Here is a 27,644-nt window from a genome sequence, read left to right on the forward strand (position 1 = left end):
TCTTCCTGGTCTCCCATGCGGGTGCAGAGCCCAAGGACTTGGGCCATCCTCCACTGCCCTACTGGGCCACAGCAGAGAGCTTGACTGGAAGAGGAGCAACCGAGACTAGAACCCAGCGCCCATATGGGATGCCAGTGCCACAGCCAGAGGATTAACCAAGTGAGCCAAGGCGCCAGCCTACAAATCCCTGTAGATATTTTAAAACAGGATTACATGCAGGAATTGGATATACTGATTGGCTAGAAAAGCAAAACTGCAAAAGGCTTTGCTGAGATTCCTGGACAGATTTCCACTGTAGTTGGATGTGAGCTGCCAGACTGGGCTACCAAAACCCTGTGTCATCCGACCTCCACCACTGTCACTCCACTGTCACTCTCACCACTATTGCTATCATTATTGTTGGAGACACAGCCAGACCCCGAAGGAAGAGAGTGGCTACCCTTATCCTTCCTGTTCCATCTATTTCAGTGACCCCATTGGTACAGCTTGTCCTGAAGCCACTATTGCAAAGCACTCTGGAAAATTTTAATATGTGGAGCCCCAAATGCTTATTGTGTTGCTATGATTTGAATGTCTGTTCCCTCCAAACCTCATGGTGAAATTGAATTGCCATTGTAACAGTATTAACAGGTGGGTCCTTTAAGAGAAGTGATTAGGCTCACAGGTATCCCCAATTAATGAATGTGTTAATGTTGTTATCACAAGAGTTTTTCATAAAAGGGCCAGCCCCATTTTGTTCTCTTTCCCACCCTCTAGCCTCTCCCTGTGGGATAACTCATCAAGAATGCCCGTATCATATATCAGGACCTTAACTCTGGATTTGCCAGCCTCCACAACTATGAGAAATAAATTTCTGTGCTTTATAAATTATCCAGTCTGTGGTCTCCTGTTATAGCAGCAGCAGGCAGACCCAGACAAGAGAATAATTCAGAAGGGCCCAAATGGATCTGTAAATGAATGGTCAAAAACCCTGGCCCTACTGCTTCTGTCTTGTTTAATCAATCTGATGTGGAAGCCCAATACATAAAATCAGTGAAAACAAATTACCTCTGGTAGAGAAGGTTTGGAGGATTCTGGATCTGCACCCACTCAATCTCTTCCTCCCTTCTGGTGTGGTCCACAAGAAATCATTTGAGCCTCAAGGTCAGCGGTACCCAGTTAGAATATCCACCTCTAAGGTTTCTGGTTTTTTTTTAATGCCACAAGCAGAGTATTTAAGCGTGGATTCTTTAAGTCCAAAGAAGAAATGTGGTCAGTTTTCTTTACAAAAATGGGGATTTAGTACAAAGTTTGAAGGCAATAGGCAAAACTCCTCAGCTTATAGCATGATGCCTGGTATCTAACAGACACTTGAGAAATATAATTTGAATGAATGAAAGTCATTATTGCTTTATCAGATAGACAGTCACTCTGAGACTCAGATGCACTAGCAGGTGGCCTCAGGGAAAATGGGGACAGCAGTTCAATGTAGTTTGCTATGCAGGTTTTCCCCAACAGTCCTTTGCCTTTTCAAAAGGAGATTTATTGGTTACTATTTCATCACCTGAATGCCTGAGAAAAACTACTTAAGAAGGAATAAAATTTCTTTTGGCTCACAATGTTGTAGGTTCACAGTCCAGGATCAGGTAGCCCCACTGCCCAGGCATGTGATGAGAGTGGAGACTGGCAGCAGTGAAAAGTGTGTAAAGGAACAGTTACTGGTGAACCAGGAAGCACCCTCATCCTCCAAGTCCATGTGTCTCTTCTTATAAAGTCATCTTGATATGATGGGACTCCACCCCATCAACCTAACCCAAGCCAATCATTTCCTAAAAGCCCTGCCAAGCCTTCAGCTGGACCAAACATTCACCCTCTTTAATACCATTAACTTATGACTTTGGCATATAAATAAACCTCTGTATGAGTTGAGGAGCCAAATCTTGTTCAAATCATAGCAAGAGTTTAGGCAGGAATTAGTTTGTTCTCATGCTGCACTCTCTTGCTTCACTGATCATGTCAATCCTGAAGGAGAGCCTTCTTCTTCTTTAGGCTCTTGCTAATTTTCACTGACTCAGGCAATGGCCTCAGTTTTAATCAGTAAAACTCAGGATTAAGTGATTCAGTTTTACTTGTGCACTTGGGTCAGTTTTCATCAAACAGCAGCCACTTGTCAGGCATATGGATCATCGTGGACTCTTTGCTGTCTAAGGATGGGCAATTTACAGGTGATTAACTTGATGACATGGCAACCATTTGTGATCATTACTTCAAACCACAGCTCAAATGTTTTCTTTTTTATGATTTCATGGAGCTGTAAACCTGGACTAACTGTCCCTTCCCTGTCCTTGTATAGCACCATGCCAGTTTATCAGGTCTTATATATGGTATTTGAAGTATCTATTTTAGTGCTTGCCCCTCTAACTAGATAATGAGTTCATAGTCGGGTGGGAGCATCTTACTTTTGTATTCCTAGGGCATAGTTGATATCTGGTAGCTTGATGTGAAATCAGTCTCTGGCATTATATTAAGTGTCTCCCCAAACAATCTTCCCCTTCCTCCACAGTAATAGAATGTTAGCAGCGCACATTACTGTCCAATAAAGTTGCATTTCCCAGCTTTTTCTTTATGTAACTGTGGCCACGGAACTCAGATAGTTCCTATGCACTACCCGAGGAAGTGATGAAAGCCATTCTGGGGTCTAGATCTTAAAGAACTTGGGTGTGAGCTCCCCTGTCTGTTTTTCTCACTGGGAAAACAGTTGTTCCTGTCAGATGTTGAGAACAGTGTATAACTTTCAACTCTCCACTCAGTGGGAGCTGTGTGGACCAGCCCTGCACTGCCCACCCCTCTTATCATTATAGAAAGAAATGAATTATTATTCTTTTAAAGACCCTCTCTACTGAGTTTCCTTATTAGTTTATGTGCTACCTAATGCAATATTCTAGTTCTAAATTCTAAATAAAGATAGCTTCTCAAAGGACCAACAAGAAATAAATCATACATAAAAGAGTGGATAACCCAAAGTTGTTGTTTTTTTTGTTTTGTTTTGTTTTACAAAGTCACAATTGTAATTGTAGGGCAACCAGAGATATTGCAATGCTCTAAGGCTAGTAGTACCTGAGTTACTCCAGGTCCCAGGGATGGAGTTCAGAGTACAGAAATCCAAACTTGAGAAGCGATGGTTATGAAGAGGTAGGATTCTTAAAAAAAGTATACTCTTGGTGAGTGTTGTGGCTCAATGGGTTGATCTGTCACCTGTGATGCCAGCACTCTATATCAGAGTGCTGGTTCAGTCCCAGACGCTCCTCTTCTGATCCAGCTCCCTGATAATGTGCCTGGGAAAACAGTGGAAGCTGGCCCAATAATTTGGACCCCTGCACCTGCACGTGAGACTCAGAGTTCCAGACTCCTGGCTTCAGCCTGGCCCATTTTTGATAGTCCCAACCATATGGGGAATAAGCCAATGGATGCATCATCTCTTTCTCTCCCTTTTTTGAAAAGATTTATTTATTTATTTGAAAGTCAAAGTTACACAGAGAGAGGAAAGGCAGAGAGAGAGAGAGAGAGAGAGAGTCTTCCATCCGCTGGTTCACTTCCCAATTGGGCACAATGGCCAGAATGGCACCGATCCAAAGCCTGGAGTCAGGAGCTTCCCCTGGGTCTCCCACGTGGGCACAGGGGCCCAAGGACCTGGGCCATCTTCCACTGCCTTCCCAGGCTACAGCAGAGAGCTGGATCAGAAGAGGAGCAGCCGGGTCCCGAACTGGCGCCCATATGGGATGCTGGTGCTCCAGGCCAGGGCATCAACCCACTGCGCCACAATGCCAGCCACCTCTTTCTCTCTTTTAAAAATCTTTTGAAAGCAATCTATGAAAAACCCACAGCCAACATCCTATTGAATGGGGAAAAGTTGGAAGCATTTCCACTGAGATCTGGTACCAGACAGGGATGCCCACTCTCACCACTGCTATTCAATATAGTTCTGGAGGTTCTAGCCAGAGCTATTAGGCAAGAAAAAGAAATTAAAGGGATACAAATTGGGAAGGAAGAACTCAAACTATCCCTCTTTGCAGATGACATGATTCTTTATTTAGGGGACCCAAAGAACTCTACTAAGAGACTATTGGAACTCATAGAAGATTTTGGACGAATCAATATCATCAAAATGTCCATTCTCCCAAAAGCAATTTATAAATTCAATGCAATACCAATCAAGATACCGAAGAGCCGGCGCCGCGGCTCACTAGGCTAATCCTCCGCCTAGCGGCGCCGGCACACCGGGTTCTAGTCCCAGTCAGGGCGCCGGATTCTGTCCCGGTTGCCCCTCTTCCAGGCCAGCCCTCTGCTGTGGCCCGGGAGTGCAGTGGAGGATGGCCCAGGTGCTTGGGCCCTGCACCCCATGGGAGACCAGGAAAAGCACCTGGCTCCTGGCTCCTGCCATCGGATCAGCGCGGTGCGCCGGCCGCAGCGCGCCGGCCGCGGCGGCCATTGGAGGGTGAACCAACGGCAAAAGGAAGACCTTTCTCTCTGTCTCTCTCTCTCACTGTCCACTCTGCCTATCAAAAAAAAAAAAAAAAAAAAAAAAAAAAAAAAAAAAAAGATACCGAAGACCTTCTTCTCAGATCTGGAAAAATTGGTGCTGAAATTCATATTCATTCTTCCAAACCATGAGCATGGAAGATTTTCCCATTTCTTGGTATCATCTTCTATTTCTTTCTTCAAGGTTTTATAATTTTCATCGTAGAGATCTTTAACGTCCTTGGTTAAGTTTATTCCAAGGTATTTGATTGTTTTTGTAGCTATTGTGAATGGGATTGATCTTAGCAGTTCTTTCTCAGTCATGGCATTGCTTGTGTATACAAAGGCTGTTGATTTTTGTGCATTGATTTTATATCCTGCCACTTTGCCAAACTCCTCTATGAGTTCCAATAGTCTTTTAGTAGAGTTCTTTGGATCCTCTAAGTAAAGAATCATATCGTCTGCAAAGAGGGATAGTTTGACTTCTTCCTTCTCAATTTGTATTCCTTTGATTTCTTTTTCTTGTCTGATGGCTCTGGCTAAAACTTCCAGAACTATGTTAAATAGCAGTGGTGAGAGTGGGCATCCCTGCCTGGTGCCAGATCTCAGTGGAAATGCTTCCAGGTTTCCCCATTCAATAGGATGCTGGTCGTGGGTTTTTTATAAATTGCTTTGATTATATTGAGGAATGTTCCTTCTATACCCAATTTGCTTAGAGTTTTCATCATGAAAGGGTTTTGAATTTTATCGAATGCTTTCTCTGCATCAATTGAGATAATCATATGGTTTTTCTTTTGCAGTCTGTTAATGTGGTGTATCACATTGATTAATTTGCGAATGTTGAACCATCCCTGCATACCAGGGATTAATCCCACTTGGTCTGGGTGGATGATTTTCCTGATGTGTTGTTGTATTCTATTGACGAGTATTTTATTGAGGATTTTTGCATCTATGTTCATCAGGGATATTGTTCTACAATTTTCTTTCAGTGCTGCATCATTCTCTGGCTTAGGGATTAAGGTGATGCTGGCTTCATAGAAAGAATTTGGGAGGATTCCCTCTTTTTCGATTGTTCTGAATAGTTTGAGAAGAAATGGGATTAGTTCTTCTTTAAATGTCTGGTAGAATTCTGCAGTGAATCCATCTGGTCTTGGGCTTTTCTTTGTTGGGTGGGCCTTTATTACTGTTTCAATTTCTGTTTCAGTTATGGGTCTATTTAAGTTTTCTATGTCTTCATGGTTCAATTTTGGTAGATTACATGTGTCCAGGAATCTATCCATTTCTGATAGATTTTCCTGTTTGCTGGCATACAGGTCCTTGTAATAATTTCTGATGATTCTTTTTATTTCTGTGGTGTCTGTTGTTACGTTTCCTTTTTCATCTCTGATTTTATTGATTTGGGTCTTTTCTCTTCTTTTTTTAGTTAGTTGGGCCAATGGGGTGTCAATTTTGTTTATTTTTTCAAAAAACCAGCTTCTCGCTTGGCTGATTTTTTGTAGTGTTTTTTTTTATTCAATCCTGTTAATTTCTTCTCTGCTTTTAATTATTTCTCTTCTCCTTATAGATTTGGGTTTGGTTTGCTGCAGTTTTTCTAGGTCCTTGAGATGCGCTGAAAGCTCATTTATTTGGTACCTTTCTGATTTCTTGATATAGGCACCTATTGCTATAAACTTGCCTCTCAATACTGCTTTTGCTGTATCCCATAAGTTTTGATATGTTGTGTTGTTATCTTCATTTACTTCCAGAAAGTTTTTTATTTCTCTTTTGTTTTCTTGAATGACCCAGTGTTCATTCAGGAGCATGTTGTTCAGTCTCCATGTGTTTGCATACTTTCTGGGGTTTCCTGAGTTGCTAATTTCCAGCTTCATTCCGCTGTGGTCTGAGAAGCTGCATAGTATGATTCTAATTCTTTTAAATTTGTTGAGATTTGCTTTATGGCCTAGTATGTGATCAATCCTAGAGAAGGTTCCATGCACTGCTGAGAAGAATGTGAAGCCTGTAGATGTAGGATTGAAAGTTCTGTAGATATCTGTTAGATCCATTTGGGCAATAGTGTCAATTAAATCTGCTGTTTCCTTGTTGATCTTCTGTCCGGATGATCTGTCTATTTTTAAGAGTGGAGTATTGAAGTCCCCCAGTACTATTGTATTGGAATCTAAATCTCCCTTTAAGTCCCTTATCATATCTTTTAAATAGACCGGTGCCCTGTAATTAGGTGCATATACATTTATAATAGTTACATCTTCCTGTTGAATTGATCCCTTAATCATTATATAGTGTCCCTCTTTGTCTCTCTTAACAGTTTTTGTATTAAAGTTTATTTTGTCTGATATGAATATGGCTACACCTGCTTTTTTTTGGTTTCTGTTGGCATGGAATATCTTTTTCCAACCTTTCACTTTCAGTCTGCATGCATCTTTGTTAGAGAGATGTGTTTCTTGTGGGCAACAAATAGTTGGGTTGTGTTCTTTGAGCCAATCAGCCAAACGGTGTCTTTTAACTGAAGAATTCAGACCATTCATGTTTAATGTGACTATTGATACGTAGTACCTTTGCCCTGCCATTTTCCCAGATATATTTTCTAGTATATGCTTTGAGCTTCCCATGCTCTTTTACTGGTAGGTGTTCTTCCTTTACCTTCTTTCATATTGATGGCCGTGTTTCTGTGTTTCTGAGTGTAGCACATCTTTAAGTATCTTTTGCAGGGCCGGATGAGTGGCCACAAAGTCCTTCGTTTTCTGTTTGCTATGAAAGGTCTTTATTTCACCTTCATTCACAAATGAGAGCTTGGCAGGATATAATATTCTGGGCTGGCAATTTTTCTCTCTTAGCACCTGTGCTATGTCTCGCCATTCCCTCCTAGCCTGTAGTGTTTCTGATGAGAAGTCTGCTGTGAGTCTGATTGGAGATCTTCTGAGAGTAATCTGATGTTTCTCTCTTGCACATTTTAGGATCTTTTGTTTATGTTTCACTCTGGTAAGTTTAATTACCACGTGTCGTGGTGAGGATCTCTTTTGGTCATGTTTATTGGGGGTTCTATGAGCTTCCTGTACTAGGATGTCTCTGTCCTTCTCCAAACCTGGAAAGTTGTCTGCTAGTATCTCACTAAAAAGGCCTTCTAGTCCTTTCTCTCTCTCCATGCCTTCAGGAACTCCTAGAACTCGAATGTTGGTTTTTTTTAATAGTATCCTGTAGATTCCCAACAATATTTTTTAGATTTCTAATTTCCTGTTCTTTTCTTTGGTTTTACTGTATGTTTTCCTGTGCTCTATCTTCTAAGTCTGATATTCTCTCTTCTGCTTCACCCATTCTGTTTTTAAGGCTTTCTAATGTGTTTGTCATTTGATCTATTGAGCTCTTCATTTCATTTTGATTTCTCTTCACTATCACACTTTCCTGTTCTACTAGTTTCTGAGTTTCATTTTGATTCTTCCTTAAAATTTCATTTTCACGAGAGAGATTTTCAATCCTGTCCAATAAGGATTTCTGTAGTTCAAGGATTTGCTTTTGAAAACTTCTAAATGTTCTTATCATAAATTTTTTGAAATCCGTATCTTGCATTTCTTCTATCTCATCATCTTCATAATCTTGGTTTGGGGTGTTTTGTTTATTTGGAGGCATCATAGTGTCATCGTTGATCTTGTTCCCTCGATTTCTGTGTTTGTTGCTTGGCATAGTTAATTCTTTCATCACTGTGCATTTTTTTTAATTTTTTTTTTATTTTATACTATGTCCGTGTTAAGTGGACTGCCTACTGTTGGAGGAGCCTTGGAGGCTTGAGATGGGTGTGGCCTGAGAGCTCTGCTTGGTTCTTTCAGGTTACGGGTGTGCAAAGGTGACACCCTCAGGTTATGCGTGGTAAATCTCTCTCTCTCTCTATTTATTTATTTTATTTATTCAGGGGGTAAGTAATACCGCACAGCATGGCTGTGCAGAATTGATGGTATTTAGCTTCCAGTCTCTGGCTTCTACCCAAAGAGTCTGTGTAGGCACCTCTGGACTCCCACTGGGTTGCCTAGGCTACTGAATTGTAGTGACTCTGTTCCTTAGCTCTCCCCTGTTGTTATGTAAATCCAGAGAGGGGGCCTGCTCTTTGTCTCTTGTGAATTCTTCAAGCCTTGCAGCCTTGCAACCTTTGCAAGGTTGGGGGAGAGAGAAACCCCCAAGCTTTTTTTTTTTTCCTTCTTTCCAGTAGTGAGTCTGCTGCACTTTCCGGCCCCTCTCTAGATTCTGACCCCCGTTTCCCCGCCAATGTCTCTGGTTATTGAGCTCACCTCCCCTTCCAGCACCGATGTGTGGACGTCCCAACTCTCCCCGCTTTTGTCTGTGTGACATGCCAACATTCTGAAATTAAATAGAAAATCTTTATTCTGCTTTTCTTCATTTCCCAAATAATTCAGCTTTACCAAATTATTGCTCCTTACCTTTTGATAAGCCAGAATGCATTTCTAGGTTGTGGCAAAATTAGGCACATTAATAATTTTATGCAAAACTTTGTAATTTGGCAGCCCAATTTGTAATTTAGCAGCTCCTGACTCAGGGATTTAAGCGTAAGTGGAAATTATTGTGCCTGGGTATCTAAAACCTGTACTGAAGTTTCAGAAATCCATATTTCCTAGAAACACAGACACTGAGCAAGGAATTAAAGTAGTCCAGGAAAGATCACAGAAATTCATTAACTATAGTACCTCCCAACCTATTTTTTAACTAAGTTGTAATCCATAATAGGCATGGCAAATATTTTTGGAATGTCAGTCTTAAATCAGGATAAGGTTTTTGATAATTTAAAGACTTTTAAAACACTTCCCTGAATAGATGAGCATGGAAACCACAAAACTGACCTAGAGGACTCTTGTTATGAAACCTGGCTTAAGTCTCACTAAGATATATATATATATGGATCATTTCAAATAGATAGATAGTCACATCTAATTTCTTTTATTAGTGAAGAAACTATAGTTCAGAGAATTTAAGTGATGCCTGAACATCATAGTCCTTAATAGATGCAATTCTCTAATCTGGGGTTTTTAATTCATATTTTATGTACTTTCTAATTATTAACCTGCCACAGTGAAATAGATGACATACCACTGGATGTGATTTGAATGGCTGTATCTTGTTTTCCAGCAAATAAACACATCTTCTCTCCCCTCTCAGGGACCCAAACTTCAGCCATTTTGGTCAGCATCTCATATTTAATCACTAGATGACTTTCAAAATGAAAATGCTGAAAGTAATGTATGTGAATGTTTTCAATATACTCCACTGGCATATAGAAAACATGAAATGAATGCTTATTATTATTTTTTAATGAATGCATTGACAATTTATTAGTAAGGAGTCATTTATCAAATTAGCTGTAACTTAGCAGAATAGAATTTGAGAGAATAGGGCAGAAGAATGCATTTGATTATGAATGAGAAAGAAAAGGGTCCATCTCAAATTGTACACTGATACAGAGAAACTGGCAGATGGTCTACTGTGAGATTTTACTATTAATATTTTTTTTGACAGGCAGAGTGGACAGTGAAAGAGAGAGACAGAGAGAAAGGTCTTCCTTTGCTGTTGGTTCACCCTTCAATGGCTGCCATGGCCGGTACACCACGCTGATCTGAAGGCAGGAGCCAGGTGCTTATCCTGGTCTCCCATGAGGTGCATGGCCCAAGCACTTGGGCCATCCTCCACTGCACTCCCGGGCCACAGCAGAGAGCTGGCCTGGAAGAGGGGCAACTGGGACAGGATCCGGTGCCCAACTGGGACTAGAACCCGGTGTGCCAGCACCGTAAGGCAGAGGATTAGCCTGTTGAGCCACTGTACCAGCCTGAGATTTTACTATTAATATTAAAATGAGAGAGAAGGACACTAGAGTTTTACCTTATTCAGATTTGTTTACAGGGAGACCATAAGGATAATTATCCTTCCATGTCCTATTCAGCATCCTCATGTTGGCAATCTTCTCTTAGTTTTAGCTAGGTGTCATAGCATGTGGCAATTGAAGGCACTGTTGAAGCTGAAACACACTATAAGAATCTTACTTCTAAGACACTGAGTTCCAGTTCTCCAATGGATTGCCTATGATCACTTCAGGCTCTGAAAACGTCACTTTAAGAAAGTGGATGGCAAATTTTGTGTGCAATTATCTTTATTTTATTTCCATTGAGCATGGCTACAAAACCTTCCCTTTATTCTCCCTCCATCAAGATTTTGGAGGGGAAGTTCAGAATCTGTCTTTAGTAAGGAGCTCTTCCATAGTTCACAATTTCTTACCCCCAACTGGCAGAACCATCTGCACTCCTTCTCTTCCTGAGAGAGGGCCTTTTGTGCCAAGTCATTCTCTCTCCCCCTCCCACACCTCACTCCATGGAAAGGATATACAGATAGAACTCTAAATGGCAGAAAACTTTCAAAACCTAGAGTTTATCATCACTCTGGGTGATATGTTAAAAATCTGATTCATTACAGATCACACAGAGACAGAAGAACTACTAATGCATCATACAAACCAGAATTGCAAATGTCTCCATGTCAAATCCCTTATGGACCCAACACTATACAAAAAACTTTATAATGAACATCATCATTTCAAAGACTACTAACTGGATTCTTTCTATCAGGTTCAAATTAAAACATTTTTTTAAATGCTCAGGATCACTAGCTGTCAGGGAAATGCCAATCAAAACCACTATGAGGTTTCACCTCCCTGCTGTTAGAATGGCTTTTATATAGAAATCAACAAACAACAAATGTTGGTGAGGATGTGGGGGAAAAGATACACTAATCCACTGTTGGTGGGAATGTAAATTGGTGCAACCTCTGTGGATGTCAGTATGGAGATACCTCAGAATTTTGAATAGCCCTACCATATCATCCAGCCATCCTACTCCTGGGAGTTTACAAAAGGGAAATGAAATCAGCATCTGAAAGATTTAGCCATACCCCTATGTTTACTGAAGCTCAATTCTCAATAGCTAAGTATGATGTTATCCAGTTTCATCCATTTTGTTGCAAATGACAAGATTTCATTGTTATCACTGTGTAGTATCCCATAGTGTACATATCTCATAATTTCTTTATCCAGTCTTCAGGTGACAGACATTTGCATTGATTCCATATCTTAGCTGTTGTTATTTTGTTAAGGATAAAAATTCCATTTCTAACATAATTATCTCAGATAATTCCTAAGGTGTGTAGAAATTCTTGCTATTATTTTCTACTAAATGTGAATGAAACATTTAAAACCATACAAATTCTATATGTCAAGTTTATCTTGTACATGCTTAAAAAAGACAGAACTGAGGCCAGAGATAAGACCTAGCAGGTTAAGCCTCCATCTGAAGTGGCAGCATCTCCTATAAAGGCCCATTTGTGTCCCGACTGCTCTGGTTCTTTTGTTCTTTTTTTTTAATTATTGTTGACAGGCAGAATGGACAGTGAGAGAGAGAGAGAGACAGAGAGAAAGGTCTTCCTTTTGCCGTTGGTTCACCCTCCAATGGCCGCCGTGGCTGGCACGCTGTGGCCAGCACATTGCGCTGATCCGAAGGCAGGAGCCAGGTGCTTCTCAGGAGAAGCATCTCCCAGGCGGATGCAGGGCCCAAGCACTTGGGCCATCCTCCACTGCACTCCCGGGCCACAGCAGAGAGCTGGCCTGGAAGAGGGGCAACTGGGACAGAATCCGGCACCCCGACTGGGACTAGAACCTGGTGTGCCAGCGCTGCAAGGCAGAGGATTAGCCTATTGAGCCACGGTGCCGGCCTCGACTGCTCTGGTTCTAATCAGGCTCACTGATAATGAACCTGGGAGAGCAGTGGCAGATGCCTCTAGTGCTTGGACCCCTGCACCCACCCATATGGGATGCCAGCACTAGGTGGCAGCTTCACTTGCTACACCACAGTGCTGGCCCCTGAGCTTTAAAATATATTCAGAAATGATAAATGTCAATTTCCTTGTTGAATCACCCTAAGTTTCATGGTAATGCCTGAATTCACTAGACCTCCTGTCTGTTTGTCTTTGGATGACAGCAAAGCGTACAGATTCAGTTAAAAAGAAGGAACATGCTCTGGTGGTCTGTACAGCTTGGTGTCAGTGTTAATGTGCTGTCTATGTCAAACTTGCTAACACAGTAGATTTAAATATTCTTACTTCAAAGGATAAATCAGTATATGGGGTGAGGCAGGTGCTAATTGACCTGTGATAAATGCATTATTCCTAATATCACATTGTAATTCACAAATAAGCATTCTTTTTATCAATTAAATATGAAAAATTTATTGAATCACGGTAAAGATAAAATCAGTAATTCTTATTATGGAAAAGCAATGAGCAAAATGCAACAAAACAATTGTGCTTATTTTTTACTCCAAGCAGGTGAAGGACAAATGCTTCAGGAAATGTGATCTGTAGAAAGCGCTCTTTTCTGTCGGTAGACACTGGAGTCTTAGCAACATTAATGAATTTGCTTTATTTTAACAGGGAAACAACTGAGAGAAGGGGTCTCCATTGGTCCCAATTAGGGCATCTTCAGCACAGATAACAGATTCTCCATTCTCTTCCATACTCCCTGTCTTTCACCATGATGTGACTCTTACCCTCTCATGATTTTGGTGCACAGGGAGGTATGGTAAAAATACTTTTAAACTTTTATAAAAAATGAGTATAACACTTTATATCTTCTGTCAAATTCTCAAACTTTGTACTGTGGATGATATGTTTCACAATGCTGCTCAAATAATATGGTATTCTTGGTGAGAAAAATTCTTTTGATTTGTATAATTGAACAATAAAGAGCAATGTGCTATTTTATAATACAAATTACATAATCATAGCTAAGCCAGGCAGAGCACAAAAATATTGTCTAAAAGTTAGATGTTCGTGTAAAGATGAGAATCTTACAAGTTATTATTCTCTAAAATGACAAATGTTTATACCTTACAATGGCCCTTGGATTCTTTCAAAAGGCTCCTTCCTTTCATGTCACTCCTCTTGTCTCTGACCTAAGACCACAGACTTTGTGGTAAGTCTTTTATTCCTAGCACATTTAATGAGGTTATTTTCCCCACCATAATTGACAAACATGTATGTACTTCTAGGCTTACCATTCTGAGAACAAAGTAAAAATCAGTAGAATGCCAATAAACATGATCTGCATTATCTGTCTTCTGAGAGTTTTTATAGGCTTCAAAAACAGCCCCAACATAGACTTGTGGTTGCTTCTCATAGGAAATGCTGAGATGTGCACTTGCATTTGTATATTTTTCATAAATGAGTTGGAATCCACTTTCCTTTACACTATGATCAATCTGCATGTGGTTTCTGTGGGTGTGGCTTTGATATTTACCTTCTACTTTCTGTCTACTATTATCGTCACCATGTTACTCCAAACCCCAAGATTGTCTCCCCATGAGGGTTTGAAAATTCAGCAAATTCTTGTACAGGGCCACAAATTAAATTCAAATTCCAGATAAACAATAAATATTGTGGAGTAAAAAATGTGTAGTATATATCTCTTTACTCGCCATAACATGAAATTGATAAAAAAAATTATCTGAAATTCACATTTAGTGGATATTCTGTATTTTATCTGGTGACCTCTACTCATGGAAACCAATGGTCTCTACAGTGCTGCATCCATTCCAAACCCTCAGAACCTCACTGAAAACCTGCACTGCTCTCCTGCAGGTGAACACTGGCATTCAGCAGTAGACATGTATCAGAGACAGCCAGATGTGTCTTTGGGTTAGAGAAGAAATAGCAAAATCACTGCCTTAGTATTTCATATAATAATGTTTATAATATTCTTGTTTCATATCTTACAATACAAAAGTTCCATTAATAAAGTAATTCAAATGTAAATTCATGAAATAATTACACATATGTCTGTGATCTGTGCTCTACTACTTTTCACTAGCCCTCAAAAAGACCCTTAAATTATGGAAACCATCATGATTATGTGTAAAAATAAATATGATTCTGGTGCTTCTTTTATATCCAACCAAAGAGCAAAAGGGAGTTTGCTGAGAATGCAGAGCTTGTTGGCTGTAGCAACAAATTGATTGATTCTAGTAGTTAACATACAAATGTCGCTTTATTAGATGACATTTTTTGGTAAAGGAGTAGCAAATATATAATTAACGCTAAGGTTTTTCCATTTTAAAGGCAGGCATTTCAATTACCATTGCAATTTTTTTGCTAACTCACCTATGAATTCCTAAGTATGATTCAGGAACAAACACTCCCAATATCTCTTCATTTGGCTATACATTTACATTCATGAGCCTACAGTGCTGTACGTGGCCTTAAAAATATAACCACACACTCATTGGACTCAGAGGGAAGAGAACGGACTTGGCAATTGGCTATATTTGTCAGCATCATATAACAAAATTTTTCCAAAATCTAATCATGGTTTTCATGTCTCTTCTGAAACTCATGTTGAAATTTAGTTGCTATTTTAATATGTGATTAGCCCATGATTGATCCACTGCCATTGGCATAATTGATGCCATTATAAAAGGGCATATAGAGCCCTCCCATATTTTCTTTTTTGCTATGGAACAATGAAATCAGAAGGCCCTCATCTGATAGCAAGCCCTAGATCTTGATCTTCTCAAACTCATTAACAGTGAGGAAACAATTTTTTACCTATAATTTATTCTGTTATAGCAGCTTGAAATGGACAGAGACACTCACAAATTAAATTAGACAACATAATTATGCTTACACCCAAGGCAATAACATGAAAGAAAAATGATGACATTTTAACATCGGAAGTATTTTGCATAAGAATTGAAGGGAGCATATTTGTGTTTTTTATGAAAAATAAAATATCACCGTATGATAGTTTTGATTCAATCTTATCAAAGTGCAGTGTAGATGAGATTTCTCCTCCTGATAATTGAAAGTTGGACATTTGCAGCACCCTTCTGAATTGAAGAGACTTCAACTGGGTTATTTCTTGGATAGAATCTGAAACACAGAAAAACCCAGGACCATTATAAAGAAAGGAAGCTAAAATACAAATCTCTGGTAGGCAGACTAACAATTGCTGATTATGTGAGACTGATGTGTTTTGTTTGCTTTTCAGAAATGCATGTGTTTCATCCCAGATATTAACATGAATACACTTACTGTTTATGCTGCTGTTAATAAAATTTGTGATTTGCCAAGCTGATATTGGAATCTCTGCCAACATTTTCCACCTCCTCCACATCTTCACACTTAGCACAGGCTGAGACAGCTCCAGTACACCTGGGTTTAACTTCAGCAATCCTGGAATTATGGCATCAGCTGGTTAGACATGTGGTGTGTCCAATCCTACCTCTGCGGGTTTTGAACAGAACAGACAACGCCTATGTTGGAAGAAACTTCCAGCTGGAAACAAAAGAGGAAAAAGATAATCATACAGGTTGATATATTGAGAGAATCTATAGCAACACTCTTAATTCTCAGTGTATTTTTCTAATGCTACAATAATTAAATGACATATCAGGAGATATATGAATTTTTATATTTTTCCCTAATCTGGAATTTGAACTTTGTTCATGTTTCCTGTACTGTATATCTTTTTTCTTTGTGAATTTAAAACCCACTTGTTTTGTTATTTTTGCTTCCATTATTTTGATTCTTGGTGTAAGAAATATTCTAATAATCTCACTGATTGATAATAGAAGAAACCATTAACCTAGAACCTACTCTTCAACCTAGTGTTTCTAGCAATGTTTTTGTTGATAAGGTTTGCATTATGTGAACATTTCTTACACAGATGGTATGAACTCTAGGACCTGTAATAGGAACAGTTCCTTGATAAAGGCCTTTTGAACTACACTTCAGGGCAACTTGTGAATATATATGTGAATATATACAGGACAATACACACAATTATGTATACACATAATACATATTCACAGACCTGCAACTTTTGCCTCAGACTATTCCTTTTTTGGGAATCCAGTTTTACATCCTTTAAGCTGCAGATCCTCAGTGCTCACAGAATGAAGTGCTGGAGGTACCATATGATCACAATTGTCTGTTTAAAGACCTATAGAAATGGTTACTGGCCTATATGTTGGACCAGCTCAATTTCAGTCCCTCCACTCATTTCCATTTTTGTCTCCATCTTAACCTTTAGCATCTACTCCAAGGGAAGAATTATAAGATTCATCGAACAAACTTCACCAACTTTTATTATCATATATATCCTCAGATTGCGTCTGAGAAATTTTTTTTTTCTTCTCTAAGATGGATCCCCTGGAGAGCATTTAAACTTAAGCATTTAAATGGTGCATTTAAACTCCATTTAAACTTCCAGGGGGAAAGATCTTTTAAGCCAAATGGATTCTATCAGGTAAAGTACGCAGTCTTACTTTAGTGAGCATTTTTCTGGATATTTCAATGCAAAGTTTTTGTTGTTGTTGTTGTAAGGCTATTGATATTGACACCCAACAGAGTGGCTTCTTAGCCTCTTAGTCTTACATAAGTGCTTAATTTGGAAAACAGAAACAATATTTTTTTTTCTTTTTTTTAACATTTATTTAGTAAATATAATTTCCAAAGTAGAGTTTATGGATTACAATGGCTTCCCCCCCATAACTTCCCTCCAACTAACACTCCTCCCATCTCCCGCTCCCTCTCCCATTCCATTCACATAAAGATACATTTTCAATTATCTTCATATACAGAAGATTGATTCAGTATATTTTTTGTTTGTTTTCTATTTTTTTAACTTTTATTTAATGAATATAAATTTCCAAAGTACGACTTATGGATTACAATGGCTTCCCCCCCATAACGTCCCTCCCACACACAACCCTCTCCTTTCCCACTCCCTCTCCCCTTCCATTCACATCAAGATTCATTTTTGATTATCTTAATATACAGAAGATCAGCTTAGCATACATTAAGTAAGGATTTCAACAGTTTGCTCCCACACAGAAACATAAAGTGAAAAATAATAGATGATTTTTTTAAATGATGATCAAATCAGATCAGACATATTGTCATGTTTAATCCCGGTGAGAGTCAAGTTGGGATTGATAATTTCTTTTTTTTTTTTACAGAAGATCAGTTTAGTATGCATTAAGCAAAGATTTCAACAGTTTGCACCCACATAGAAACACAAAGTGAAATATACTGTTTGAGTACTCATTATAGCATTAAATCTCAATGCACAGAACATTAAGGACAGAGATCCTACATGAGGAGTAAGTGCACAGTGACTCCTGTTGTTGACTTTACCAATTGACACTCCTGTCTATGGCATCAGTAGTCTCCCTATGCTCCAGTCATGAGTTTCCAAGGCTATGGAAGCCCTCTGAGTTCTCTGACTCTTATCTTGTTTAGACAAGGTCATAGTCAAAGTGGAGGTTCTCTCCTCCCTTCAGAGAAAGGTACCTCCTTCTTTGAAGACCTGTTCTTTCCACTGGGATCTCACTCACAGAGATCTTTTGCCAGAGTGTCTTGGCTTTCCATGCCTGAAATACTCTCATGGGCTTTTCAGCCAGATCCGAATGCCTTTAGGGCTGATTCTGAGGCCAGAGTGCTATTTAGGACATCTGCCATTCTATGAGTCTGCTGAGTATCTCACTTCCCATGTTGGATCACTCTCCCCCTTATTTATTCTATCGGTTAGTGTTAGCAGGTACTAGACTTGTTTATGTGCTCCCTTTGACTCTTAGTCCTTTTATTATGATCAATTGTGAACTGAAATTGATCACTTGGAATAGTGAGATGGCATTGGTACATGCCACCTGATGGGATTGAATTGGAATCCCCTGGTATGTTTCTAACTCTACCATTTGGGGCAAGTCAGCTTGAGCATGTCCCAAATTATACGTCTCTTCGCTCTCTTATTCCCACTCTTATGTTTAACAGCGATCACATTTCAGTTAATTTTCAACACCCAAGAATAACTGTGTGATAATTACAGAATTAAACCAGTCATATTAAGTAGAACAGACAAAAAATACTAAGAGGGATAATGTATTAAGTTGTTCATTAACAGTCAGGGCTATGCTGTTCAAGTCACCGTTTCCCATAGTGTGAATTTCACTTCAGGAGGTTTCCTTTTTGGTGTTCAGTCAGTCGTCACCGATCAGGGAGAACATATGGTATTTGTCACTTTGGGACTGGCTTATTTCACTCAGCATGATGTGTTCCAGATTCCTCCATTTTGTTGCAAATGACTGGATTTCATTGTTTCTTACTGCGTGATAGTATTCTAAAGAGTACATATCCCATAATTTCTTTATCCAGTCTACCGTTGATGGGCATTTAGGTTGGTTCCAGGTCTTAGCTATTGTGAATTGTGCTGCAATAAACATTAGGGTGCAGACCGCTTTTTTGTTTGCCAATTTAAATTCCTTTGGGTAAATTCCAAGGAGTGGGATGGCTAGGTCAAACGGTAGGGTTATTTCAGGTTTCTGAGGAATCTCCAGACTGACTTCCATAGTGGTTTGACCAGTTTGCATTCCCACCAACAGTGGGTTAGTGTCCCTTTTTCCCCACATCCTCGCCAGCATCTGTTGTTGGTAGATTTCTGCATGTGAGCCATTCTAATCAGGGTGAGGTGAAATCTCATTGTGGTTTTGATCTGCATTTCCCTGATTACTAGTGATCTTGAACATTTTTTCATGTGCCTGTTGGCCATTTGGATTTCCTCTTTTGAAAAATGTCTATTGAGGTCCTTGGCCCATCTCTTAAGTGGGTTGTTGGTTTTGTTTTTGTGGAGTTTTTTGATCTCTTTGTAGATTCTGGTTATTAACCCTTTATCTGTTGCATAGTTTGCAAATATTTTTTCCCATTCTGTTGGTTGTCTCTTCACTCTCCTGACTGTTTCTTTTGCAGTACAGAAACTTCTCAATTTGATGCAATCCCAATAGTTGATTTTGGCTTTGACTGCCTGTGCCTCCCGGGTCTTTTCCAGAAACTCTTTGCCTTTGCCAATATCTTGAAGGGTTTCTCCAATGTTCTCTAATAACTTGATGGTGTCAGGTCGTAGATTTAGGTCTTTAATCCATGTTGAGTGGATTTTTGTGTAAGGTGTAAGGTAGGGCTCTTGCTTCATGCTTCTGCACGTGGAAATCCAATTTTCCCAGCACCATTTATTGAATAGACTGTCCTTGCTCCAGGAATTAGTTTTAGATCCTTAATCAAATATAAGTTGGCTGTAGATGTTTGGGTTGATTTCTGGTGTTTCAATTCTGTTCCATTGGTCTATCCATCTGTTTCTGTACCAGTACCATGCTGTTTTGATTACAACTGCCCTGTAGTATGTCCTGAAATCTGGTATTGTGATGCCTCCGGCTTTGTTTTTGTTGTACAAGATTGCTTTAGCTCTTCGAGGTCTCTTGTGCCTTCATATGAGTTTCAGCACCATTTTTTTTCAGATCTGAGAAGGTCTTCGGTATCTTGATTGGTATTGCATTGAATCTATAAATTGCTTTTGGGGAATGGACATTTTGATGATATTCATTCTTCCAAACCATGAGCATGGAAGATTTTCCCATTTCTTGGTATCATCTTCTATTTCTTTCTTCAAGGTTTTATAATTTTCATCGTAGAGATCTTTAACGTCCTTGGTTAAGTTTATTCCAAGGTATTTGATTGTTTTTGTAGCTATTGTGAATGGGATTGATCTTAGAAGTTCTTCCTCAGCCATGGCATTGCTTGTGTATACAAAGGCTGTTGATTTTTGTGCATTTATTTTATACCCTGCTACTTTGCCAAACCCTTCTATGAGTTCCAATAGTCTCTTAGTAGAGTTCTTTGGGTCCCCTAAATAAAGAATCATGTCATCTGCAAAGAGGGATAGTTTGAGTTCTTCCTTCCCAATTTGTATCCCTTTAATTTCTTTTTCTTGCCTAATAGCTCTGGCTAGAACCTCCAGAATTATATTGAATAGCAGTGGTGAGAGTGGAAATCCCTGTCTGGTACCAGATCTCAGTGGAAATGCTTCCAACTTTTCCCCATTCAATAGGATGTTGGCTGTGGGTTTTTCATAGATTGCTTTGATTGTATTGAGGAATGTTCCTTTCAAGCCCAGTTTGCTTAGAGTTTTCATCATGAACGGGTGTTGTATTTTATCAAATGCTTTCTCGGCATCTATTGAGATAATCATATGGTTTTTCTTCTGCAGTCTGTTAATGTGGTGTATCACATTGATTGTCTTGCGCACATTAAACCATCCCTGCATACCAGGGATAAATCCCACTTGGTCTGGGTGGATGATCTTTCTGATGTGTTGTTGCATTCTATTGGCGAGAATTTTATTGAGGATTTTTGCATCTATGTTTGTCGCTCCCCCTCTTCATGGAGGAACGACACAGGACCCTGCGCTGTTCTTTCGTCTGCTCGGCCCTCCCCGGGTTTGCTGCTGGTTCTTCCCGGGTTGGCTACTGTCCCTTCCACCTCCGTGGAAGGGCAGTTCCCCCTGGCCACATTCCCCACTTCCGCAGGGGAGTGGCACACCGCCGGCCGGTTCTCTGGGGGCTGCACAGGTGTTCCTTCAGATGTTCCCCTTAGATGTTCCTCGTGAATGCCGTCTCTCTCCTCCTTTATAGTCCTCCTCCGCCAATCCTAACTCGGCTGCCCACACGCCGAGTACACTGCTCTCCTCCAATCAGGAGTAGGTCCTACAGTTTATTGGTTGAACTGGAGGCAGCTGCGTAGAAGCTGTTTTCTCCTCTCCCAGCGCCATATTGTGGGAGAGCAGATGCATAGAATAAGTCTTAATTCCAGTAACTCAGTCTAGTCCGGGTTGCTCCCCACAGATCCCCCTTTCTTTTTATTTTTTGGCGTTGATACGCGCCTGTCTTCGGTGCCCCACGGCACACACTCTGCTCTGCTTGCTAGAGTTGCCACAGGTTCTTACAAGTCCTATCAATCAGGCAAACCGAATCCGGGTCCTCTCTTCGCCATATTGTGAGGAGGTTTTTAGGCGCTGATGCATGCCTGTGTTCGGTGCCCCGCAGCGCATGCTCTGCTCTGCCTGCAGGGGCTTACAAGCCCTAACAATCAGGCAAACCGAATCCAGGCCTTCTCATTGCCGTATTGTGGGGGAGACTTATTAGTGTTGGTTTGTGCCTATCTTCGGTGACCTGCAGCTCATACTCTGGTTGAGCTGCCTGCTGGTGCTTACCGCCTTAATCAGGCAGACCGAATCCAAGCTTTCTAATTGCGGTATTGTGGGGAGGCCTTACTGATGTTAATTTGTGCCTGTCTTCGGTGACCTGCGGCGCATAAGCTGCTAGCCGCCCGCAGGTGCTCACCGCCTCCCTAATCAGGCAGACCGAATCCAAGCTTTCTTATTGCCATGTTGAGGGGAGGCCTTTCTATTTCTCTATTTCTCTATCTCCAGGCATTCCTATTTCTCCCATTTTACTTCTATCTTCCAGCATTCCTATTTCTCTCATTTTACTTCTAAACTTCTGTTTCTCTTATCCCTGCGGCTTCCCGGCGGCGCCCGCCCCGAGGCTGCTTCTCGGCACCTCGCCCCGCGGCAGCTTCACGGCTCTGCGCGGCTTCCCGGCGCCTCGCCCCGCCGGCGGGTTCCCGGCTCTGCGCGCATGCTCCGCGTTCTCCACGCACTTCGCGCCCGCACCACGGCCTCGCGCCAGCCCCGCGTTCCCTATCTATTCACGCCCCGTGCTCTCTCTGCACGCGGCGGCTTCCGCAAATGTTTCCGCCACCACCGGCATTCAGTCCAAGTTCCCCGGACTAACCTGGCGAATGCTGGTGGCCCACGTCTCTGCCTCTGGTTCCAGATCTTCGCCTCTTGCTCCCCGGGGTGACTTGAAGAATTCCAAGGTGACTTATGTCTCCGCCTTGGCCTGCACTCGCGGCTTCATCCTCCCTAATATTTTTCTCTACCTGGTATGTTTCCTTAAGTTTTCTTCCAACAATATTCCTCTCATTTCTCCTGGCTACTCCCCACAGTCCGTATCCGAGTCCAAGCCTCCTCCAGGTTTCACTTTCGCTTTCAATCTCCTAGCTTCCCCGCCATAGTCCGCCTCCGAGTCTATGAAAACTTTCACTTTCGCTTTCTTTTTTTTTTTTTTTTTTTTTTTCTTTTTTTTTTTTTTTTTTTTTTTGACAGGCAGAGTGGACAGTGAGAGAGAGAGACAGAGAGAGAAAGGTCTTCCTTTGCCGCTGGTTCACCCTCCAATGGCCGCCGCTGCAGCCGGCGCACCGCGCTGATCCTGGCAGGAGCCAGGAGCCAGGTGCTTTTCCTGGTCTCCCATGGGGTGCAGGGCCCAAGCACCTGGGCCATCCTCCACTGCACTCCCTGGCCATAGCAGAGAGCTGGCCTGGAAGAGGGGCAACCGGGACAGAATCCGGCACCCCAACCGGGACTAGAACCCGGTGTGCCGGCGCCGCAAGGTGGAGGATTAGCCTATTGAGCCACGGCGCCGGCTTTCACTTTCGCTTTCAATCCTAACTTCTTTCCCACAGTCCGTATCCAAGTCTATGCCTAGGCTTTCAATAGCTTCTTCCGGCACCTTTCTCGTCCGGCTTTCCCCTAGGCTCTTCGCTAGTCTCTCTCTCCGGTATTTTCCTGCTTCTTCCCATTTCTTCCCTCCTAAGTTTCCTATCCGTCCTAGGTTTCCTATCCGTCCTAGGTTTCCTAATCCGAGTCACAGCACCATTATGTCACTCCCCCTCTTCATGGAGGAACGACACTAAGTCCTGCCTAGGCTTCATATCCGAGTCACAGCACCATTACGTCGCTCCCCCTCTTCATGGAGGAACGACACAGGACCCTGCGCTGTTCTTTCGTCTGCTCGGCCCTCCCCGGGTTTGCTGCTGGTTCTTCCCGGGTTGGCTACTGTCCCTTCCACCTCCGTGGAAGGGCAGTTCCCCCTGGCCACATTCCCCACTTCCGCAGGGGAGCGGCACACCGCCGGCCGGTTCTCTGGGGGCTGCACAGGTGTTCCTTCAGATGTTCCCCTTAGATGTTCCTCGTGAATGCCGTCTCTCTCCTCCTTTATAGTCCTCCTCCGCCAATCCTAACTCGGCTGCCCACACGCCGAGTACGCTGCTCTCCTCCAATCAGGAGTAGGTCCTACAGTTTATTGGTTGAACTGGAGGCAGCTGCGTAGAAGCTGTTTTCTCCTCTCCCAGCGCCATATTGTGGGAGAGCAGATGCATAGAATAAGTCTTAATTCCAGTAACTCAGTCTAGTCCGGGTTGCTCCCCACAATGTTCATCAGGGATATTGGTCTGTAATTCTCTTTCAGTGCTGCATCTTTTTTGGGCTTAGGATTTAAGGTGATGCTGGCTTCATAGAAAGAATTTGGGAGGATTCCCTCTTCTTCGATTGTTCTGAATAGTTTGAGAAGAATTGGAGTTAGTTCTTCTTTAAATGTCTGGTAGAATTCAGCAGTGAATCCATCTGGTCCTGGGCTTTTCTTTGTTGGGTGGGCCTTTATTACTGTTTCAATTTCTGTCTCAGTTATGGGTCTGTTTAGGTTTTCGATGTCTTCCTGGTTCAATTTCGGTAGGTTGCATGTGTCCAGGAATCTATCCATTTCTGATAGGTTTCCCTGTTTGCTGGCATACAAGTCCTTGTAATAATTTCTGATGATTCTTTTTATTTCTGTGGTGTCTGTTGTTACATTTCCTTTTTCATCTCTGATTTTATTGATTTGGGTCTTTTCTCTTCTTTTTTTAGTTAGTTGGGCCAATGGGGTGTCAATTTTGTTTATTTTTTCAAAAAACCAGCTCCTCGTTTGGCTGATTTTTTGGAATGTTTTTCTTGATTCAATCCTGTTGATTTCTTCTCTGATTTTAATTATTTCTCTTCTCCTACTAGATTTGGGTCTGGTTTGCTGTAGGTTTTCTAGATCCTTGAGGTGAATTGAAAGCTCATCTATTTGGTGCCTTTCCAATTTCTTGATGTAGGCACCTATTGATATAAACTTTCCTCTTAGCACTGCTTTTGCTGCGTCCCATAAGTTTTGGTATGTTGTGCTGTTATCCTCATTTACTTCCAGAAAGTTTTTGATTTCTCTTTTGATTTCTTCTATGACCCATTGTTCATTCAGGAGCATGTTGTTCAATCTCCATGTATTTCCATATGCTCTAGGGATTCCTGAGTTGCGAATTTCCAACTTCATTCCACTGTGGTCTGAGAAGCTGCATGGTATGATTCTAATTCTTTTGAATTTGCTGAGACTTGCTTTATGGCCTAGTATGTGGTCAATCCTAGAGAAGGTTCCATGTACTGCTGAGAAGAATGTAAAATCTTTAGCTGTAGGATTGAAAGTTCTGTATATATCTGTTAGATCCATTTGGGCTATAGTGTCGTTTAAATCTACTGTATCCTTGTTGATCTTCTGTCCGGATGATCTGTCTATTTCTGAGAGTGGAGTATTGAAGTCCCCCAGTACTATTGTATTGGGGTCTAAGTCTCCGTTTAAGTCCGTTAACAAATCTTTCAGATAAACCGGTGCCCTGTAGTTAGGTGCATATACATTGATAATTGTTATATCTTCCTGTTGAATTGATCCCTTAATCATTATGTAGTGTCCCTCTTTGTCTCTCTTAACAGTTTTTGTGGTAAAGTTTATGATGTCTGATATTAAGATGGCTACGCCCGCTCTTTTTTCATTTCTGTTGGCGTGGTATATCTTTTTCCAGCCTTTCACTTTCAGTCTGTATGGATCTTTGTTGGAAAGATGTGTTTCTTGTAAGCAGCAAATAGATGGGTTTTGTTCCTTATCCCAATCAGCCAATCGGTGTCTTTTAACTGGACAGTTCAGGCCATTCACGTTCAATGTGACTAATGATAAGTGGTAACTTTGCCCTGCCATTTGCCAAAGATAAGTTCTAATATATGCTTTGAATTCCCTGTGATCTTTTGCTATGAGTTTTCCTTCCTTGGTTTCCTTCCTTTACCTTCTTTCATATTGATGACCATGTTTCTGTGTTTCTGTGTGTAACACATCTTTAAGCATCTTTTGCAGGGCTGGACGAGTGGCAAAAATTCTTTCAATGTCTGTTTGCTATGAAAAGTCTTTATTTCACCTTCATTCACAAATGATAGCTTTGCAGGATATAATATTCTGGGCTGGCAGTTGTTCTCTCTTAGTACCTGGGCTATATCTCGCCATTCCCTCCTAGCTTGTATGGTTTCTCATTAGAAGTCAGCTGTGAGTCTGATTAGAGATCCTCTGAGAGTAATCTGACATTTCTCTCTTGCACATTTTAGGATCTTTTCTTTATGTTTCACTGTGGAGAGTTTAATTACAACGTGTCGTGGTGAGGATCTCTTTTGGTCGTGTTTATTAGGGGTTCTGTGAGCTTCCTGTACTAGGATTTCTCTGTCCTTCTCCAAACCTGGGAAATTTTCTGCTAATATCTCACTAAAAAGGCCTTCTAATCCTTTCTCCCTCTCCATGCCTTCAGGAACTCCTAGAACCCGAATGTTGGGTTTTTTAATAGTATCCTGAAGATTCCCAACAATATGTTTTAGATTTCTAATTTCCTCTTCTTTTCTTTGGTCTGACTGTATCCTTTCCTGTTCTCTGTCTTCTAAGTCCGATATTCTCTCTTCTGCTTCACCCATTCTGTTTGTAAGGCTCTCTATTGTGTTTTTCATTTGATCTATTGAATTCTTCACTTCAGTCACTATCACAGTTTTGTTGTACTAGTTGTTTCGTTTCATTTTGATTCCTCCTTAATATTTCATTTTCACGAGAGAGATTTTCTATCTTGTCCATTAAGGATTTCTGTAGTTCAAGAATTTGTTTTTGAGAACTTCTTAATGTTCTTATCAATTTTTTGAGATCTGCTTCTTGCATTTCTTCTATGTCATCATCCTCATAATCTTGAATTGGGGTGTCTTTTTCATTTGAGGGCGTCATGGTGACTTCCTTGTTTTTATTACCTTGGTTTTTGCGTTTGTTATTTGGCATATTGGAGATATTTGGTTTCTTCACTGTGGTGCTTTTTCTTGTTATACTATGACTCTAGATTAAGTGGACTATCTGTTTTTGATGGAGCCTTAGGGCTTGAGATGGGTGTGGCCTGAGAGCTCTCTTTGGTGTGCCAAAGGTGACACTCCCAGGTTAGGCGTGGTAAATCTCTCTCTCTCTCTTTCTTTTTTTTTGATTCAAAAGGGAAGTAATTCCGCACAGCTGAACGAAGTTGGAGGTAGTTAGCAGGCAAATGATATACCCACAGGAGCCAGAGATCGGAAGCTCTTTCCCAAGGACCACACAGGGAATCTGTTCGGCCCTCAGAGTGGGCTCAAAGTCTCCTTCAGTCTCCCACTGGGTTGCCAAAGTTACGGAATTGTAGCGTCTCTGGAGAGTGCTCACGTGAATTCCGTGAGTTCTCTCCCCCACCGTCTCTTTTTTCACAGTCTCAGTTCAGTAGCACCACAAATTTACTAGGTCCTAATCTCCTGTTAATTCGCCCCGCCCAGAGTCAGGTTTTTCTGCTAGGCTCAGGGCCGGTGCAGACCTGAGGTCGCTCTGCTTATGATGTATGTCCAAGATGGCGCCTGCTCTTTGTCTTGCTCGCCCTTGAGAGGTGAGCGGAGAGAGAGAAACCCGTGTCCGTACCAGTCACCTTTTTTTTTCTCTCTCTCTCTCTCTTCCAGTTAGCCTGGTGAACTTCCCCCCCCCGGGGGGTCGTTCCCTCTAGTCTCCTCTCTCCACTTGCCTGCCAGTGTCTCGGGCTATTGAGGTTCGGCTCACCTCGTGTTCCAGCGCTGGTGTGTTGAGTCTGCCACTGGTGTCCCAAACTGTGGGCTCCCACGCTCTCCACACAGGTCCACTGTGTATCACGCATTCCGGAAGAGTTTCTTCTGCTGTTTCCTCCCCTACTCTTCCTTGAACCTGCAGTATCTCCACTTTTATTAAACTATCTCTCCCCGGACTATCAGTGTGCTCCCTTCCTATTCCGCCATCTTGCCTCCCTCCACATTCTCTTTTCTACTGGTTCACTCCTCAGATGCCGACAAGAGCAGAGGCTGGGCTAGGCTGGAAGCTGGGTACTCGAGTACCCAATTATTTGAGCTGTCATCTACTGCTTCCCAAGTTGTTTATTAACAAGAAGCTGGAATCGGGAGCACTGCCAGGACTTGAACTCAGGCACCCCAGTATCAGAAACAATATATTTTTAAAAATATTTTCTTATTTGAGAAGCAG

The 27,644-nt window shown here is 41.4% G+C and overlaps 2 long non-coding RNA genes across 2 annotated transcripts in view; one reads left to right on the top strand and one right to left on the bottom strand.

Annotated features, from left to right (window-relative positions):
- The window catches only part of LOC149123173 (uncharacterized), a 48,789-nt gene that overhangs the window by 18,029 nt on the left and 3,116 nt on the right, over nt 1-27,644 (top strand). The window lies entirely within an intron of this gene.
- Nucleotides 15,256-27,472, bottom strand: LOC149123174 (uncharacterized). Its single transcript, XR_016218577.1, has 3 exons — nt 27,192-27,472; nt 15,622-15,864; nt 15,256-15,459 (listed from the first exon to the last, which is right to left on the bottom strand). It is a non-coding gene; the product is annotated as an uncharacterized LOC149123174 (long non-coding RNA).

Source organism: Oryctolagus cuniculus, chromosome 12 (assembly GCF_051225735.1).
Source record: "Oryctolagus cuniculus isolate XC-2025 breed Fujian yellow rabbit chromosome 12, ASM5122573v1, whole genome shotgun sequence".
NCBI classification, from domain to species: Eukaryota; Metazoa; Chordata; class Mammalia; order Lagomorpha; family Leporidae; genus Oryctolagus; species Oryctolagus cuniculus.